Raw genomic sequence first — 18006 nt, forward strand, 5'->3', positions numbered from 1 at the left:
ACCCAACTCGAGATGTTGTTTTTTTTTTTTTTATTATTCATTTTCTCTGCCTTGTTTCATCAGGTCTTCCTGTCCTCCCAGTGTCCATTGTTTGTAACACTTTTTATTACTTTGGTTAAAAGACTGGTTCTTACCAACCCTTGTCAGCTAGCCTTCCTGCTCCCAGTTAGCATCTACTGTACAAGCAGTGTTTTCTCACTCTTTCTGACCAGGTGTCTCCCTAGACACAAAGACTCCTTTCATTACAATACCCTGCTTTGTTTCTGGAGTGGAGTTCACTCCATTCCATATATGGAAATGTTAGGCCTGCTCTTCCGGTCCCTGTCTGCCTGTCTCAGTTAAATGCTTATAGGCCTGTCTGTCTCAGTTTTAGTGCTTATAACTCTATTTTTAATCATTCCCAAGCTAATGATTATTACAAAATTTTCATTCATTTAGGGTTCAAGGACGTATTTCTTCAAAAACCTCAACACTGACAAGGCAACATGGCAATTCATAGTTTAAACATATTGAGACGGTCTGTAGTCAAGTTTAGGCATAAAGCTCTGGAGCATCTCACTTTGTTATACCTACAGTTTTAACTAACCCTGTTTATGTCTGGCCTCTTAAATGGAGAGAGATTTTTAAATAGGAAGTGACCCTAGAGATGAAGTATGAAGCATCTGCCTCAAAGCCTAAAAGAGAAGTGTCAGGTACTCTTAGCATCATAAGCTGCTGTGCTTGTACTTAGTTGTACAGAGAGCAGCAGCAGGGCTTTGAGCTAGTGACATAACTCGTTGACGTTGTGGAGCATGCAGTGATGCGGTCATTATCTGTGGATTGCTGGAAGATGTGAGTCATCAGGCAGGAAGAGCACATTTCTCCATCAGGCTGTTGAGAAGAGGTGATTTAGAACATAAGGGGGGGGAACAGAAACCCATGGCTTGTTGTGAATTTCTCACAGCTTTGTCAGTATTTCACATCAAGGCTGAGCATTTCATGCCTTTTAGAAATACAGGTAACATTTTCCAGCAGAAAAACAATCATGTGCTTTGTGTCTTGGTAATGAAATGATAATCGCACACTATTGATTGTGATGTTTTAATATCAATTGCATTACATGACACCGTAATCATTGACATCGCCTGATCTAGATTCATCTAGATATGTGTTATCACTGGCTGCCGTTTGCTATCTGCACATGGAAAGCGCATCACTCCTCTGCACCCACAGACTTGGTGTACCATGACTACGCACATTCACTATACAGAAATTAAATGATTCTATTAATAAATGAACGGTTCCCCCACTTTCCACATGGAAATCCTAATGAGCGCTTTACAATTACCCATAACAATCGTGGAGGCGTGGTGCCGCTATTAGGCCTGTTAATGCTAAGTGCTGAATTCCCTGCAGTTTTGGGTGCTGTGGCTGGCTCCAGTGTTTCTAAATCCCCGCGACATGAATATTCAAACAGCTCCATTAATGAGAGCGGAGCTGGATGAAGGCTGCAGGCTCTGTGATGCTCTGAATAGGAATATGAAGCTGCACAGCTGGTGGGTATACATGCATCAGGATGTGATGTAGGGGTATTTCTGCCCTGAGATCATTTGCGGAGAGAATTCTTTATTTCTTTATTTCTTTCTTCTTTCTACTTTCTCTTTTCAAACAGAAAGCTGCGAAATCCCATTCGTTTGAAATGGAACTGATTCAAGTGGAGAACACAAATGTATTGACAAAGGAGTTCCAGAGCACAAAAGAACAGCGGCTCAAAAAGCTTAAGATTCTTAGATCTCCGTTACTAATTAGCACCGTTTCAGTGAAAAGCCTTTACGAGCAGGTTTTACCCAGTGCGAACATTTGATAGATTTCTTGTGTCTTACAAATTTATCTAAAGCTTCTGGTCTTATTACAAGGTCAGAACCTAAATGACCAGAAAGACTATTTTTCTTACTTACTGTGTAGCATCACTATGTAAGATACAACAGTATCAGTATGTCCAAAAGTAAATGGCGCAACCAGTACCGTCTGCCATTTGCAGCTCTGTTTCTGTTTGACCTTATTGGCTCATCAGTAGGGCTGAAAGATTCATGTGTTTTTTATTGAAATCGCAGTTTAAAGAGTACCCATTTTCAAATTACAAAAGCCACAGTTTTAATTATAGCCTATATTATTATCTGCATTGTCTAAAGAACTGCCCATTCAGAAGCTCACTACGTTCAAGCCTCAGGGAAGGGAAAATAGATGTACTGATGTTCTTGGACAAAAAAATTGGCCTGAGGTCATGCATTTAACTTGCATGAAAAAGTGAGTTTTTGGCCTTAAGTTTGTCTAAAGTTAAGTGAGCTTTGTAAAATCTCTACAGGAGAAATGTTTGTGGAAAAATAAAGAAAAAAAAGTCCATAATTGTCCACTCAGTTTTAGACTTTAAGTTTCAGGACTTTTTGTCAGTTGTAAAATTTAAGTTGAAATGCACACCTTTAAAATGATCCTTAAAACATTTGACCGGAGATGAATGCTCAGGATGCGTTATGCAAGTGAGCGCTGGACTATAATATGTATGAAATATTTGCTTTTAAATCACACTAAATATTGGCCAATACAATTGTTCAGCTGTACTTGCCACGTCATCAAAATCCCTCAAATAATATCATATTCACTTGTTCTAGTGCTTAATATTTCCATTGGAAGTTCTTAATGATTCATTTTTGGAGGCCTGCGTTTTGTAGTATTTCTGATGGCACTTTTTCTTTATGCCCGAGTGCTGTGGATTTGCAGTGGGAGTTCTCTGTATGTCCAGGAGACAGATGTTCAGCTCCTTATACCTTTTACTGGTGGCTTTGAAAACCACAAGATGGATACTCTCACAGGAAGCAATACTTCTTTACCAGGATCATTTAATGTTTCTGTCTCTCTCTCTCTCTCTCTCTCTCTCTCTCTGCCTCTCTCTCTTTCTGTCTCTCTCTCTCTCCTGTCTTCTCTGTGGTTCTTATCTTCTGGGCTCAGGAAGTAGTTTGAATTAACAGGCTGGCTTTGAAGCCATCAGGCGAGGTTAGCCCCACAAGTATTTCCTGTTATGGCATCGCTCTTAATCCATGAAACCAGATTTCTCATCTGTAAAGTAGATAATGTGTCTGGAAAAGCAAAAACATTTACTCTGGGTTATCATGATTAAGCAGCTTAGCGGCGCTACAGAGCACTGGGGAGTAGCAGCAGGAGACAGAGTCTCTCTCTCTCTCTCTCTCTCTCTCTCTCTCTCTCTCTCTCTCTCTCTCTTCCTCTCTCTTCAGCACCCCCCTCAGAAAATATCACCGCTGGATTGATGCAGTGAGCCTCTCTCAAAAAACAATCAATTTCAGCCCCCATAATAAATCGTCTGTTTGTTTCAATTCATGGCAGCCTGAAATGTGGGAGCTTTGTTTCTCATCATCGTGTCATATTCAGTTAATGAACCAACTGTGCGCCCGACATTATTGACTGATAAATAGCAGAGGAAATTGCATTTGATTCTCTTTCATATTTACATATCACGGCGTTCAAATTAATCAACTGCAAATTCCAGCGCTGCCACCATTTAAAAATACATTCAATTTCATGGCAAATCAAAGATGCCACAGCTTAACATAAACGCTTCTTGATCTCAGCATAACCTTAACGTAAAATGCTCACTCTGTACATCAGCATGGATCAGTAATGTGTGTATAGACGCAAACTGAAGTTTTGCACATTATTCTGTGTGCCTGAACTCATATAAAAACACGCAAACATGGTAATAAACACTGTTGCTCCTGGCACTGTCATCTCCTGTCACACCCAAATACACAATCTGACTGCCAGAATGTGGCGGGCTAATAGCATGTGGTGCAGACATGGTCTGAAATGAGGCATAGTTTGACCTTTAATTCGTATTTAGCCTGTGTGTTTTTGACATGGTAGATGGGTGTAATTCAGGTTATGAACAGTGTTTTGTGATATAAATCAGAGCCACACACTGTCTCTCTTGCGCGCTCTCTCTCTCTTTCTCTTTCTCTCTCTCTCTCTCTCTCTCTCTCTCTCTCTCTCTCTAAATTCAGTAGGATGTTTCTGGGCACTCAGTACTACGCTGGCTACAAGTTCTTTTAATCTGTTTAATTGGTGTGTTCTTTTTTTATTCCGTCAAAATTTTGGACCCTTTTTTCAACCCTTTTTTCATCCCTAGTCAAAAATGAACCAAACGCCTAAAAAATGCTTTACTGACTTAAGCTCGTCACTGACTTTAAACTGTGATTTGTCAAATACAGTTCGTTAGTAATTCTCACCTGTCACATTTCTTAAAGCAGAACTCATCAAAGTCCTAAATGATGCAAGTATTGCAAAGAGTTGCCAGATCCTCCCAGTGTCCCTTTTTGTAAAAGCTTGTTCTGCTCGTGTATTAAATGTCTCTTTGCATTTAAACTGCTTTTATCCTTTTTAACCCTCACAGTATTGAGAGATTCATGTCAATAACACTACAACAGAGCTGAAAAGGTGGCTGCTGTGAGACTAGTAACTGCTATAAAGACTGCCATGTGAGCTTGAAACCACTAGTGCATGTTGTTCACATATAAGAGGTGTTGCAAGCTGAAACAAGCCACTTACTTTGTGTTTTATTGGCAGGATAACAATTCACGAGATGTCAATAGCAGCTATCAGCCAACTGATCTGTCAGTCAGTCTCTAGATCTCTCTGATATACACTGGACAGATGCTCGCCATTCTTACATAAAAGCCACATCTTGCCCTCTTACACAAAGCAGGAAGTGCTTGTGTGCGTGTTTCATCCTTACCAATTTAGCCCTCTTCTCCCTCCTTCCTTCTTTCCCTCCCACACTCCCTCTCTCTCTCAAAGTAAAAAGCATTCCCATCATAGGATTCAGGCTCTAATTAGTAACCCTTTGAGTGGAGGAGTGTGAACCAGGCAGATGTACAGGGACGGCTGAATGAAAGGGAAACGGATACATGTGCTTGTTCGCGGAGTTTTCGCTGCTAAATTGGCTCTGATGAATCCCATTTTGCAGCACAATTAGATTAGAAAAAGGGATCTGAAATCAGCGCGGGACTCTGAAATCAGTACGACACGTCTTTGATGAACCCTTTAACGCGGTGAGAGTGAAATGGTGGTGAGTGGGGAGGCCCTGTTCTTTCTGATCCCATTTAATCAGCTATAGAGGACATTAACCCGTGGGGACTACGCCTCAATATAGAAGATAAGCATGATTAGTCTTTCATAAATAAACCACAGCAGTTTGACACCTAGCGTATACAAGGAGATGTAGCAAGTCCTAACTCACTAATAGGAAATGAGCCCAAGGGACAGAGCCATTATACTGCTATACAATGACCTCAGTGTGTAGCACTCTGCTAAATGCTAACAAATTGGCCCAGGGACTGGTGAATTAAACAACTGCACCTACAACTCCCATCCCACAGTACAAGCCCAGAGGCTCACAGAAGAGCCTGTGTTTAGTCTACTGTGAGCTATTAGCCTTTATAAACACTGTGGGATAAAACGGTGGCCTCCAAATGTAGAAGTTAGTGTGATTATCGTTAGCTGAGCCTTCAGGCCTTTACATGCTAAACAGGGTTTGTTCAAACAAATAATATAATTGAAACATCTATAGCTGATGATATCTTTCATACATTGAAAAATTTTATTAGCCCTTTGATTTACTATTTGTCTCTAAAAGAGGCTGAGCTGGAGTTACAGACATCAGAGTTGTTTGCAAAAGTACTGAAAGTTTCAGCTCCTGGATGAAGTGATGAAACTCTGTGCTCCGTTTGCTTTTTCCAAAAATGGAGAGTAGCCCAGGGTCACAGTTTTACCCATTTTTCTGAAGAGTAGAGGGTATCTTTGCTAGACATTCAACCCATTGTTCTATAAAACAAAAAAATACCCACAATATTGCATTGAATGTGTTTTGATGCAAACCAGATGGTCCAAATGGCTCCAAATGTTTTGCATGTCCATGTCACGTTATGTAACAGTCTCTAGGCTGATGAATTTTCCTAAATAAAATGAACAAATTTTCATTTTAACTCCCCTTATAAAGATTCTATTAAAGTATCATTTACACATATTTCTTACCCCAAATACATGAGGTCAGAAGATTATAGAGAATAGTATGTCATGCAGTGTCAGATCTGTTGGAGAGTTAATAGCTCGCTGTGTTTAGCTTAGGTGTGATTTTAATCTGATTTGTGTATGGAGTTTGTATAATGCTTACTGGAGGCAACAAGCTCCCATTACTTGGGCTCTAGTGCAAAACTAGAGAAGCGGTCTTGAGACTCCAAGTATGATGAGGTTGATCACTTACATTTAGTTAATTTAATGTTTTACTAGACTCTCACTTTAAACTTGTACTAATCTTTAAAAAAACCCAGACTAACACACCTCCCACGGAACATGATGTGGATGGTACAGAAGCTATGCGCTGTTTAGAAACTAGAGAAAGATACAGGAAAATGATGGGACGTTTGCAGGGGGCGGCATGGTGCGGTCACTGATACCTGAATCGCTTTTGGGTGCATTTTCTGTGCTTCGTGTCAGACCTTCACAGAACTCATCTGTGTTGACTTGATACTAGGTGCGTAATGCGCCCTCCCACAGTGCTGTGGAAGCCTTGAACAAATACAATTTGCACATCATTTGGCTAATGTGGTTTCGATTATCTAACTTATTTTCCTGCTAGTGGCGCAATTAAATTCAGAGAAACAAGATGTTGGTGGCAGAAAAAGGAAAATGTCACAGGCGGTAGTGATGCGGCGAGCTAAGCACACAATAGGCCTGCTGATAAAGTATAGGAAACAAACTCAAACTCAGCCGCCCACTCACTCCACTTACTGCAGCTTGTTCCAGTGAAGCCCCATTCCTGCAAAGAGAGTGGAGGGAAACGCTATCCTTGCTCGTTCATGGCACATGTTTGAATATTTAATGCCAGAGGTCAGCCCTGTGAGGGTACAGCCCTACATAAAGTATTGGTCAAGCTCCCTGTTCCTTACAGCCTCCAAAAGAGCCCAGATGAATTTGCGATGATTGACTCACCTATATCAGAGCAGAGTTATTGTTGCTTTACTGTTGGCCTGCCTCCAGTATCACAGCTGCGCTGTAACTGAGATTCATACTGTATTACTTCATGAATAGATGCTCGTATTTTTTAATGTAAGCAGTTTAGTGTTCCGAAGTTGTTGGCTTGCACGTTCGCATGTGTGCGCATTTGCATGTATGTGGAAATGGACTTTTATTGTAAACGCTCCTGTCTCGCTGTAGGAGGAAAGTCATGGCAGTTGAAGCTACTCTTTGGACCTCTGTTGCCTTTTGAAAATGGTGAGAAGTTTCTCTATTCCTCAGTGGAGCGATAAGGCCAAGTGCCTGTGAGGATTACATTGGCTAAGCCCTTATCACTCCAGAAAACTCACTGCCTGCTTCAATGTGACTGCGCTCCAAAATCAAGAGGAAATATTCCTCTTTTAAGTGCTCTTACTCCCATTGAAAGTCATTACTGGGGCAGAGGAGGACAAGTCGTCTTTTTTTCTTCCTCTTTTTTCCTTTCAGCCAGTCATATTTTCATATTCACACTCATGCAGGCGGTGGTGTGGCGTGTAACGCGTGGAGACAGGTGCCGCTCTCTCTGCAGCACAGCACAGCGCGCTCTTCATTAGAAAGAGATTTACAGTATCCTCAGGACAGACTTGTTCGGATGGGAGAGCGCCATGGTTACCAAACACACATTCTCACAAGAGCTTTATCCCCAACTTAAGTTTCATGTTATTGGAATATTTTTTTTCTTCTTTTTCCAGGTTTTTCTCCCTCCTTCCTTGCCTTTTTCAGACTCACCATGCCTTATAAACCTTATTAAAATCCCAGCACCTCACTGCCTGGCCTTTCTTCTGTGTTTCCTTTTTTCTTTTTTCTTTATTCCTGTCCTGCTTCTTCTCTCGTCACCTCTTTTTTCTTTGTTGCCTTCTCCATCTAGTGTCTTAGTTTCTCTTCACTTGCCCCCTTTTCCTTTAAGTGTCTCGTCCATCTTACACCGATGTCAAGAATGAATTGGGCCTTTGAAGTTTCATTGAGCACTCTATTATGGGAGGAAGCAGTGCTCGGAGTGGTCCGGAGTTTGTCCCTCATTAGGCACCGCTTCCTGACAGCGTGTGCTGCTCTTCCACCATGATAATCGATCTGTTCTCCGGTGACCACTCCAGAGGGGCCCTCATTATCTTCCTCCATCCTATTGATTATGGTGATGAAGAATATGTTGCCATGGCTCTAGCTTCAACCACTCCGTCTCTCTTATGTCTTATGTAGTCATATATTAAAGTGATAGAAATCAGTTGGAGCCAAACAGCCCTCAGGTTCTATTAAGATCGCTACATGTTCACAGCGTTTAGTCTTAATTCGCTGGCACACGTCTGGCTTGGTTAAAAATGAAGGAAAGAGGAAACGTTTAAGTTACTTTTATGCTTTGAAAGTCAGACTTAAATGGTATAAAGATATCAGGTATGAGACTTTATACTGAAAGCGGCCTTTTAAATGCCCAGCCATTAAAGTCAAATGGAGATGGTGGAATCAATAAATTGTTTCATTTACTTTTGTAATATTTCTCAGGGGATTAGGGAGCAATGGAGGGAAGTTAAATTTCACAGCCCCTGAATTGGATTGAGAAGTCCTAGATGAGGAAATCTACAGCTTTTCCCCCCCCTTCTTTCGCTTTTTCAAGGCTTCAGTAAATTTAAGCCTTCTCTGGGTTTTGTACTTTGCTCAGTGCAGATTGCCTTAAGTGGCTTATGCCAATTGCAGTCACTTGGTTGAGGCAGAGAGATGCGGAGAGAGAGGGAGGGCAGGAAGGGAAGAGAGCATTTAGCCATGCAATTACAGACAGAGTGGCTCCATGAGTTTTTCTCTCTCTTGCTTGCTTGGTCTCTCTCACATGGAGCTAATGTATGGCAAGGATGAGTATCCTCCAGCTGTTCCACCAATCAGAGCCTAAAAAACATTTGCCTCTCCATGTGGCACCAAGACATGAAACCTTCCATATGCTCCTCTCACACTCGCTTCCACTCTGTCAAATGTGGACATGCTGGAAAGCTGCTATACATATGCTGTTATTAGAGGAAATCTGAGGTTCTAAAAGATTTAGAGTTCGTTCGCAGGCGTTTGATGGTTTGTGAATCAAACAATCCTTTTGTGATCTGATTGACTTATTTTATAGTGAACTTTAAGGAGCCTATAGACTACATTTTTCTTGTATTTTGCTGTTCTTTCTGAGGGTCAACTGAAATTTGTGTGTGTTAATGTAAGGCTGTAATTCATTTTTGCATCCTCATTTTTCAACCTCTCTTTATCCCTTGGGGATTTTTTTTTTTTTGTTACTGTGCCTTTAAGACTGATGTGTAGATGACCTCTTTTCCAATTGGCTGCCTTATTGGGCCTCATTCAAAAAGCAGTACAGATTGAAACAAAAGAGATATGGGCATAGAAAACTGCTGTAAAGTGAACAGGCAGATTTACAGTACTGTGCAAAAGTTTGATGAACCTTCAAAAGGCAGTTTATCTTTTTATCAAGTGTTAATTTTCTCAGAAAAACACAAATTAGAATGAATACAACGTTAATACCACAAATAATGGTTTTATGTAAGTTAATGTTTAACAGTTTCCAAACCACTCTTTGTGGCAGCCGTGTATTATTTGTAGTTATCATTCAATACATGGGTTTGGCGAAATCAATGCTGTACTAAATTAGTCTTGTTCCTTTTTACTGTGTTTATTTTTGTTTACATTTATTGATTATATTATATAGTTTTTTGCATGCAAAATCCACCCTGTTGAAATGAAAGGTTTGAAATCATTTGCTTAGGTGCCTAATACTTTTGCACAGGACTGTGTGTGTATTTTTTGTGACATCACAAAAGTAATTTCAATCTTCTGTGATTTCAAAAAGCAATGATTTTCAAAATGATTTCATATATAGGCTGTTTGGACCAGGGAATAAAAATTTTAACAAAAGTTAAAAGTTTAACAGTATTTATGTTGTACATCGAATTTGCTTTCTCATGGCCCTTTAAAGGCTACTTTGACACCTTCCTTTAAATGGCGGCGAGAGCCGTCTTGGCAATTGGTCTGGCAATTCAGTCTCGGGGGTGACGTATGACACAGCTTTGTGTCTGATGGCTCTAAGGGCAAACACTGTCTTGCCTTGGCCATCACTCTCTAATTACCATGGCCTTGGCAGATCAATCCCTGATCCATTTTTTCCCCCACTGCACAAATGTGTCACTTCAGCTGTGTGTCTTTCCATTAGCTCGTTCAATCACGGGCTGCTGATGAGAGAGGGCGCAGTGTGGCTTTCTTATTGGCCCAGGTCCAAGGCCTTTCTAAAATAATCCTCTCCATCGATTACATTCTGTTAACTTTCAGGAGATTTTTGCAGAAGAGTAATTAGGACCCTCCCATCGCCCCAGCTGTTCTCAAGTGCCGAATGCATTGATGCATGTGCGCGCACCTTTTCGGAGCCCTTTCTCTGCGCTGTCAAATATCCTTAATGGCATTGAGCTTGAGTCATTATGGTGTTGTGTTCTGTACAGCACTGAGGTCGATGTTTCCATGAAGTCTGTTTGAGAATTCATACGTCTTAAAATAGTGAGGAATAATGAGGATGTTCTGTGTCAATGACAGTGACCTAAATTGTGAATCCTGATTCTTACTGTAACCCTGTTTCACTCCTGCCAAAAGTCTTAGACCTAAAAACGCTGTGAGCAGTTTGTTCGGAGTAGGTGATTAGTAGGGAAAGATTGGTAATAACAGCCTACAGATTGCCCATTTAAAGCTGTTCCAGGTGAGAACAGCATAAGTATCATCCAGATGAATTTTAATTGAAAGTAGCATTGCTAATCATTGGCTGTTATCACAATATTACAAGAGCCTTCTTGCATTTCCAAAACACCCTAGGTGGGAGAACAGGCGAGGACATGTTGCATAATTACATACGTCTGAGAGCTGCTGTTGTGTCTTTTTGAAAAGATAATTGCCCGAGCGTCCCGATGAAACCCTTTTCTCGCTGAGAGAGAGGGAGAGGGTGCGGCGCTGGAAGAGTTCTGCCACCCACTAAGAATGCGTGGGCCATCCCGATTCTCTCTCGCTCTCTCGCTCCTCACCCAGCCCGCTTTAAGCAGCCTAATTTACTCAATTGACTGATATGCACACAAAGTGTCTGCAGTTATCGCTTTGCCCTGAAAGATGTTCCAGGCTCTGAGAGAGTGTTATACTGTTTCCTTCCCATCTCTCTCTTTAATGAAGAGGCCAAACATAGCATAGGACGGTAAAGAACAGGCTATCGGTGCTATAAGCCTGAAAGAGCCTATAAAGCAAATAGACATGGCACTCTTCTTTGAATTTAAACAGCTTTATTATAACATGCCTTTGAATAAAATAAAGATTTTATGTCTTGTCCATAGCCAAGTTAGCCATAGTAAAGCAAGAATGCAGTTGATGTTTACTTTTCATGCATGATTTTTGTGCCTTATTCCATCATAAATGTTTCATACCCCCATTGGCAGCAGACTACTTTGGAAATCTTATTCAACTTGTAACCAGTGTCGGGGGTGTTGCAGTTCAAAGTAAGGCGTCTCAGTAAGACTGGGCAATATATGTTTTTGATACAGTTGTACACAATATGCATATCTGAGCATGTTATGGATATTGTCAGTGCTAAAGGAACACGGTATGGCCCAGTGCCATTTCTTCTTCCCCCTGTTTTCTAGTCTCATCTTGCCCCTTGGAACTGAGGTGCAAGGGGTCGTGGTTGAAATATTCCCCTACAAAATGGGAAGAGCCTCAAATAAAAAAGAATATTTATTTCATTAACAGGCTACTAGCAGCGCTCTGTAGGCAACTCAGCCAGTCTGCAGTGATGGCAGAAGAGGGTAAAGTTCAGCAACCTTGCTGCTGGTCTTTAGTTAAATTTAGAGAATAATATGCATTTAAAGAGGGGAATAAGATAATAATTGAATATTGCCCACCCCTAATTGTTTGGTGATATGAAACTGAAGTCAGCTATTCACCAGCTTCTTCTAGAAGTTCTTCTAGAATTTTCCTGTTCCACCTTAAATGGAGCAGCAGTTACATTCTGGCGCTTCAGGCATCACATCCACTGGACTATTTAAGATGAAATGGAAAATTTAGCTAGCTACTGAGACATTAGCATACTGTTACCAAATGTTATGCTTGTTATGAGGAAAAGGATCATAATACATTGAAACAACATTTAGCTAAAACAATACAATGGTTATCGTACTTCTTAATGGAGGAAATACTTACGTTTGTGTGTTTCTTTGCTCACATCTTGCTGGTTTTTCTTATGAGGGGAAAAAACACACTGCTTGGAGTGTGCCTCTGAAAAACCTGTTTTTAGGGCCATATAGACCTAGCACTTTGCCCTAGACTTCTGTCTCACTAATCATCAGGACACCCTATCCCTAGTGCAAGGGCTCAAGGCTTAGTAGTAAGGCAAGGGGTGATATGGGATTGGGCCAAAAACTGCATGTTTCATTACAAGGAGAGCATTAGTGATCCTGTAGAATTGTATTTAGTGCAGGACAGCAGGTGAAATGTTGAGTAGTCATCCTGTTCACAGCAGTTTTCAGATTCTTCAGTTTTCACATCTAGCACGTTTTGTCTTTCAACATATTGTGATGCATATCATGTATCATGCACATTCTTTAGGTGTCATACAGTTTTTCTCCATATTGCCCACACATGTCATAGTAATTCACAGTAAGTAGCGGAACATGTTTTACATTCTTGTAATCACATCAGACTTACTGATTTAATAACAATTTCCTTGCATTACGCCTCTAAATATAACGACATTATATTTGTCTCTAAGACAACAACAACAGCAGCAGCAGCTAATCACACTAGTATGACCCTAATATGGTGGATAAAGATCCCTGTCCTGAAAAACAACGTCACCTAAACATGCTTTATGTTCGTTCAGGAAAAGCTATGTGGCTTTACTTTTTATTCATAAAGTCTTGCCGTTCTTGATCTGTTTCTACTTTCTAGGTTTTCAAGCAGCTTCAGCCTTCATAGTTTTAAACAAGCATGAGTGACTGTAGCTTAGCTTATTGTTTGTGCCTGGCATAATAATAAGAATAATAACAAAGACTTTATTCAAAGAGCACTTTTTATACCGATGGTAGCGCAAAGTGCTTTTACAAACAAGTGATAACTTTTAACAGTAATAGAATAAATCAAAATTCAGTTTGATTATCATTTATTATTTTAACTCTTTGGTAACAGCTGCATGAGAAAAAATAAATATATAAATGGAAGTCTATAAAAAGTAAGCAATAACGGAAAGACTTAACTACAAAAATAGAGAGAGAATTTTAACTAAAAGCTAAATTAGAGTCGTTTTCAAATATCTCTTAATTGTGAACTTTTGCTAGACTGCCTAATAAAAGGTGAAATCTCCAGAAACAGGTGTTCACAATAGGCCAGGACCTGCAGATCTAAGATCATGTGTTGGAAGGTAAACAGACAGGCGGGATGCAGGTAAACAGGTTCATTTAATGCTGTTTAGACATTTAAAAACTAGTAAAAGAACTTCAAAATCTATGCTTAGGCAGCCAGCGCAGTTCTTTCAGAACAGGTTTGAAATGTCCTCTTTTTTTGTTTTTGATAGGATCTGTGCTGCTGCATTGTGTTTGAGTTGTAGAAGATGTATTGATTTCTGAGGAAGTCCAGTAAAAAGAGCATTACAGTAATCAGCTCTGCTTGTAACAAATGACAATCATCGCTCAGGGATCGAAAAGGTTCAACTTCAGCAATATTTCTCAAAAGATAAAAAGTTACTTTAGGGATTCAACAGAGCTCAGAATCTAATAGTACACTCAGGTTTCATATTTCAGATGTGGAATATGAAGTAAAAGGGCCTACACTGTTAAAAATGCTTCAGTGTTTTAACTTCAGAAAGTAAGTGACCCATATAATTTTGACTTTATTCAACTTCAAATAATAGCATAATGTCAAAAGTAGATTATTGTCCTGTTAACTTACTATTAAAATTTCAAAAAGTTTTACTTTGCATTTTCTCTGAATTTTAGTTGCAAGAATCAGAGAATAAACTATATTTGTGTGGTTTTCAGACAGTAAAGTAATCCCATGACAGTTTGAGAGGTACTACTGGTAATGGGTTGCTTTTTTGACTACCCTGAGGTTGCTTGTAATGTTGTTTGACCTGTTTGAAAGAGCTGAGGAGCCAACTAGGACTTGGTTTTGAACTTTAGAAAAATCTTAGGCTGAATGTCATGCTCCGCTGCTCTTCTCGTTTCCTCTTTGTTTTGAAACTGCTGCTGGCCTGATATGACCTCCATCAGCAGTGCAATGTGGTGTTTAAAAGTGGCCTGGCTGCACCGTGGTTTTTGTTTTATAGCACGCGTAACATGGCTCGCCTAGCCGGCCCTAACATTAATGTTTACATAATGGATGTCAAGTTGGCCCAGGGGTGAGGTCCATCAACACACAGCAGCTCACCAACACACACTTCACGGCCTTGCTTTTTCCATTTAAGGAGCTTGACCTAGATTTAATAATGACCGTTTGAATAGTTTTCACAATAGCAAGGAGCGAGGAAAAATATCAGCTTTCCTCGACTCCCCGACTTGTTAATCCTGATGCTTTGAGGGCATGAGGGAGAGTGGTGTTCTTCAGAAAGGAGCTCCGCATGATAATAAGCAGGCCATGCACACTGCCGGCCCTCAGCATGGGCTTGGCAGGCACGTCCTACAATTGAAGCTTCGATCCAAGCGTAGGTTAGCTGCCCATTGACCGAACGCTGGTGCGTGTGTGTTTATGATTTGCATTTCTGGCTCTGCCTTTATGAATGACTGATGGTGTTATCAAACACCCTGCCCACATTTAATTCCATCATTAGGCGTTGACAAGAGATGCGGTTGTTGATGTTTTCATCGGGGACTCTCTCCACAGTTGCAGTCAGATGATTATTGAAGCAGGCATGAATCATTAATGGCCCACTTTTGCATGCGCTCTTATGTTTCCAAGGGGTGCACAAGAGAGTTCGCGTTCCACAGCCGGCCACGCAGCAACCGAAAACCTGCTGCGGCTCGGCTTCTGTTTCCCCGTTAAGCTCTGGCTGCAGCTGAAGTCATGCATTGAGTTTGACAGCCTTCACACTACACTGGATGTGTTTACACGTTTGTTTCCTGTGCCGTTTGAATGGGATTTGACAAGCCTGAAGAGAGTGTGTGTGGAGGATTAATAAGCTTAATGCTCTTTTGGAAAGGCTGCGACTTATGTAGAATATGTATCCACTTAAATCCAGCGGGCCCAGATTGTCTGCTGCTGTGGACTTGGCTGCTAGTTGCAGAGCTTTTGGCATCACTACTGTTCCTTCTCAACAGCGCAGATTGTCAATAGACAATAACGTAATTCTTCCTGTGCGCTTGTAGACAAAAAGAAATTGGCCGACAGTGCTAGTTTGCAGTGATTATTAAATGTGGCCCCATTGACTTCATTGGCTGTGTTGCTAATTCCTCATTAGAAATTAGTACCACTTATTATCAGCCTGTCATTCTGACATATGAGATCACCTCAAATGGCCTGACTCCACATTCGCAGCGATCGCTTTTCCAGCAGTCGGAGAGGTGTCATTTGAGCCCTGACTGGTGTTTCATTGCTTTGGGTGTACATCATCTCCCCAGCGTTATCATTGCATTAAGTTGGTGCTATATTAACAGTTTACGTACATCTGCCTGTGTTTTCTCATGTTGACAGCAACATTGTCCCAAAGCAGCATCTGTTTCCACGCTGATGTGCTAAGCAGACTGTGCAACTCATCCAGGCGAGCCTTCACCAGCGTTTTCAATTTAACTCTCAAACTCTTGCCATGCTGGGGGAAGCAGGATGGATCCGCGAGCTGCTGCGTCAGGTGCCTCTTTGTGTTGTCCAATGAATCAAGCCTCTTCTTCTCCTTCTTCTCCTTCTTTTTTTTGGTCCCAACAGCAGGTGAAAATCTAATTATACCAGGATGACAAGAGGAGGCGAGCTGTTGCCATATTTTAGCAGCTCTTAATTGTGTGCTAAAGAATCTGTCTCATGTACTCACTCCCATGCTGCGATACACATTGAAAAATGTTTCTCTCGTCAGAAGTCCCAGAAAACGCTCCCTCTCTCTCTCTCTCTTTTTTCCTCTTGTTTACTTTCCCAGTTTGGCTTGCACATTCTTCTTTCTGTCGTGTAGGGTAAAAGGAGAGCATTTAGTATAGACAACATGAGCACAACCCTAATTCTCCTTGTTTTGTTAAAGAATCTGAATCATGGGTATGTAATGATCTGTTATTTGGATTAGTGCTGGCATCCCAGGGCTATAGAACTTTTTGTGTGTGTGGTTTAAATTCCTGACTTATTGTTCTTTGTTTGTAAAACCCTCTTTTTCTTCTCCCTCTCTGTGTTTACTAAATGAAACTCTGAATTATCCAGTAATTAATTGAAAACGTATGTAAGGTAAGAAAAAGAGCAAAAACATTGCTGAGACAAACATTAGGGTCTCTAAACTTCATGAAGGGCAGCATTTAATATTTTATTTGTCATTTTATTGCTGACTATTTCTTCTTTTGGGTAACAGCTCGAAGTTTTCTAGGCCTGTATGTGGTATGCGTTAATGAACCAGGCATATTGGAGCGTAGCAGGTTTTAAACACATCTCGTCTCTTTCTTTCACAGTTTCAGTACATTTTTCACTCTTGATTTTGGAACTTTAAGTTTATCTGTAATGTTTCTCACAGACATTTCATTACCAGTATTGTGTGTTAATTAGTTCAAGTCGATATTCATTTTGTCTTAGTTTCCTAACTTTCTCTGTCTTTACATTTTATTTAATTCCTTTTTTTCCTCGGTCTTTAAATCAGGTGTCACTAGTCCTGTCAGAATTGTTAAATAATTGTCTACATTCGGTTATTCGAGGTGATTTTGATCATTTTAGCTGACTGTAATGAAGTTTTTCACAGTCGTGAGATTTCAGTCATATTATGCTGTATCAACCAAAATGTGAATATAAGAGAGCAGTGCATTCACTGAAGCATCATGGGGCTTGTGAAAACAAAAGTCTGAATTTCTGACTTGGTGCTTTAACATTGTTTATTTGTTATTATATGTATGTAATATAATTGTCAGAGTTTTTTTTTTTTTATGTTTTCTTTCTGGTGAAAACATGGACCTTAGCTCAACTCTACGCATAATTTTGTGTAACGATTCAGCTGTACGAGCAGTGTTAGCAACTAAGTAAACACAGCTTGCAAGTAATTAGCTAATTTTACTTGTACTGTAATGACGATAAACAATGAACACAAAAACAAATCATTAATCACAATTATTCATATGACAGTTAGTTGTCACAGTCATAATGCATGCATTTGGATTAATGTCTTAAGTAAAAAGGGTTTAGATGATAGTTTTCTGATTTGCTATTCAGAAGAATTGATTATTAGGTCACAATATAGCAGAAGTGCCACACTTTTGGACAAAGTAAAGCACAGTTTCCTCAGTACATTAAAAAAATAATTCTAAAAACATCTGATAGAAATGTCCCCAAAACTACTTTTGAGCACTGTTCAACACATTCAGTGAACGCAGCAGCATAGGTTTGGCCATAAGCCATTGATCTATCTGACTAAGGAGGAATCCTGCTCTTCTAATTATGGTAGACCCAGAGGCCCCCCGTTAGTGCCGCGATGCCCATCACGGTTAACCCACTGATAGGGTTAATGCTCAGGTTTGGGGCTCTCCTGCCATTACCTTTTTCCACCGGCTAATGTGCCGCTTTGTGAGCGTAATTACGACCTGTCTTATGGCACTGCAAATGAGCGCTCTGGGCCTGCCTCCCCTAAGCTGCAGAATAACACACTCCACCTGAAGTGCCGGTGCAGAGTGTGTGAGGACGGATGGCTCTCTTTAATGGACCGCCCGTATGCGAGCAGCCCTCGCTCTGGCAGCCTGC

The 18006-nt window shown here is 40.5% G+C and overlaps 1 protein-coding gene and 1 long non-coding RNA gene across 4 annotated transcripts in view; one reads left to right on the forward strand and one right to left on the reverse strand.

Annotated features, from left to right (window-relative positions):
- Positions 1–18006, forward strand: part of adka (adenosine kinase a) — a 172271-nt gene that overhangs the window by 100544 nt on the left and 53721 nt on the right. The window lies entirely within an intron of this gene.
- The window catches only part of LOC119263481, a 42749-nt gene continuing 38042 nt past the window's right edge, over positions 13300–18006 (reverse strand). Inside the window, exon 3 of the long non-coding RNA XR_005130303.1 lies at positions 13300–16241. This is a non-coding gene — a long non-coding RNA (uncharacterized LOC119263481). The remainder of the gene's footprint in view (positions 16242–18006) is intronic.

The sequence above is a fragment of the Pygocentrus nattereri genome, chromosome 5, assembly GCF_015220715.1.
Source record: "Pygocentrus nattereri isolate fPygNat1 chromosome 5, fPygNat1.pri, whole genome shotgun sequence".
Classification (NCBI taxonomy): domain Eukaryota; kingdom Metazoa; phylum Chordata; class Actinopteri; order Characiformes; family Serrasalmidae; genus Pygocentrus; species Pygocentrus nattereri.